We start from the raw sequence: 2,471 nt of genomic DNA on the forward strand, positions 1-2,471 counted from the left end.
TCATTGTTAATAGACAAAACGTCATCGATATATCTAAAAGTCGAATTGAAGGTCACAGCTACAGATTTTTTCTTCTCACGTAGAAGTTTTTGAATAAATTCTGCTTCATATGAATATAAAAACAGGTCAGCTAACAAAGGAGCACAATTAGTGCCCATGGGAATTCCAACAGACTGTTGGAAGACCTGATCACCAAAGACCACCAAGATATTGTCAATGAGGAACTCTAGCATATTTTTTATTTCAACTTCAGAGTACTTGTGCGTGGAATCAGAGTGGTGTTTAACAAAGTAAGTTTTTGAATGACTGATCACTAGATATGAATATTTCCGTTTTCCGTTTTTGTTGAAGAAGCAACTGTCTATGATGTCAAAAAGTCTAGTCTTTAATTTATCGTGAGGAATGGTCGTGTATAGTGTTGAAAAGTCATAGGTTTTAATGCTATTGATTTGGGAAAAATTCTGTGATTTCAAGTTTACTAAAAGTTCTTTAGAATTTTTTAGAATCCACATTTGATTAACACCACTTCTGGCATATGTAGTCGCACAGTAAGTTTGAAGTTTCTCCTTCACAGCTGTTAACATTTTCGTGAGGAGCAAAGATAGGGGCTTGGTAGAGCACTTACTAAATCCAGCAATGTATCTTTGTTTGTAAGGGTTTTTATGTAGTTTAGGAATCCAGTATAGGTACGGTAACTCATATTCATTCGACCCATTGACTGGAATATTAAATGTGTCTAAAACTGAAGCATGCTTTTGAAGAATTTCGTCTTTTGAAAGGGCAGTTGGAGTATAAGTATGATTACCAAAGGTGGAATTAATGCCAAGTTCGTTTAAAATACAGTTGTAATAATGAGCCTTACAAACAAAGACAATGTTGTTACTAGCTTTGTCAGCTGGAACCAAAACATATTCCTCATGTAACCTATCTAATTCTTTTATCACTTCTGGTTTACTAAACACAGAAGGATAGATGGTACGTACTTTTGTTTTCATATGTCTAATGCGGGATTTTAATATCCCTCTTATGCTTTTAGGTCACAAACTACCAGGAAATGGAGGAAAATTCGCCTTCAGAAGCCCATGTTTTAATTTTCAGATTTTATTACCATGGCAACCAATTTTCAAAAATAATGTATATGGTTCTTGAAAGTACACATGTGAAAGATTTTAAAGGTCCATCATGACATCTGATGCTAGCCTGGAAATGGGTCGAGATACACTCAGGCACCTGCCATCCTGGAAGTAAAAAAGCAACAAAAATGAGGAAAATATACCCATTTTCAACCCATCCTAATTCAAAAACAAAAATTTTCCCAGTATAATGACAGATATCAACTTTCAGCAAAATTCCTAACCTTTCCAACAAGTCCAAATTTGCAATAGGGTCCTTGATTCCTTTTCGAGATATTTTACATCAAAGATGCAGCATGCTCTTTCCAACTTACCGTTTAAAGTGAAAGTAGAATTGCCCGCCTAGAAGTCAAACTCTCATACATCTCACAGTCACAGTTTCGAATCCCATAAAAAGGCACTGGATCAATGTAGAATGGTCACCTCCCTATATTAATACAGATATCAATAACAATGTAACTATTTAAATTCTATAAAATACTCTTTTAACATATTTACATTTTAACCCTGGTCACTTTAGCTTCGTATTGGCAATTCGCCAGGTATATTGAGACTTTAAAGACTGCGGAAATTCTACGACATCATGAAATACCTATACTGTTTAAAAATTTAAGTTTTTCCGAATAAAATGATGTATCGTACATGGGGAGTTATTGTTAATTATATCTTGAAATGAGTGAACAAAAACTGCCCTCTTCCCATCACTGTTTCCAGCAGAGTTCTTCCCCTTGGTAAAGTTGAAAATAGAATAAAAGACCCAGAACTGAGTGAAATGCATGTGATTTTGATTCCAAATAAAGACTAGAATTGTATGTAAAGGAAATTTGATGTGAAATAAAAGGAATTGTAGGAAGAAAAAAACAACCCTGAAATGGCCAGTAAGGATGTTAACTTGAGCAATCCTGGAGAGTCTGTTTTTTGTTTTTTCAAGTTCAAAAAAACTTATTTCAATGAGAAATTTGCCCTAAAAATTGGTTCGTCTAAACCGTCACATCTTTAATAAATGACCCTGATATCATGCTTTTATCTAATAAACGTAAGTCAAAATAAGAGACCTTTGTATGAAGAAGAATATTTGTAAGCTGATGTCATTACTCTATTATGACATCACATTACGTGTTATATTATGATGTCATAGTTAAGCTAGCCTATGTAGATCCACTGTTGTAATTCAAATACACAAACAGAAGCGGTTTCATGCCAGGCTGCGTATGGATGACATATCAAAAAGTTTCTGAAAAGTCGGTGTACTCCAGTAGATGTACAGTGTATCACACCTATGTTAGTGATCCTTATGCAATATACAGTGAATTCAATAAAATTGAAATTTATATTCTG

At 34.2% G+C, this 2,471-nt stretch overlaps 1 long non-coding RNA gene across 1 annotated transcript; it reads right to left on the reverse strand.

The window, feature by feature from the left end:
* Window positions 1-1,071: 1,071 nt before the first annotated feature.
* Window positions 1,072-2,229, reverse strand: LOC130050037 (uncharacterized). Its single transcript, XR_008798415.1, has 2 exons — window positions 1,448-2,229; window positions 1,072-1,238 (listed from the first exon to the last, which is right to left on the reverse strand). It is a non-coding gene; the product is annotated as an uncharacterized LOC130050037 (long non-coding RNA).
* Window positions 2,230-2,471: the final 242 nt, after the last annotated feature.

Source organism: Ostrea edulis, chromosome 9 (assembly GCF_947568905.1).
Source record: "Ostrea edulis chromosome 9, xbOstEdul1.1, whole genome shotgun sequence".
Taxonomy (NCBI): domain Eukaryota; kingdom Metazoa; phylum Mollusca; class Bivalvia; order Ostreida; family Ostreidae; genus Ostrea; species Ostrea edulis.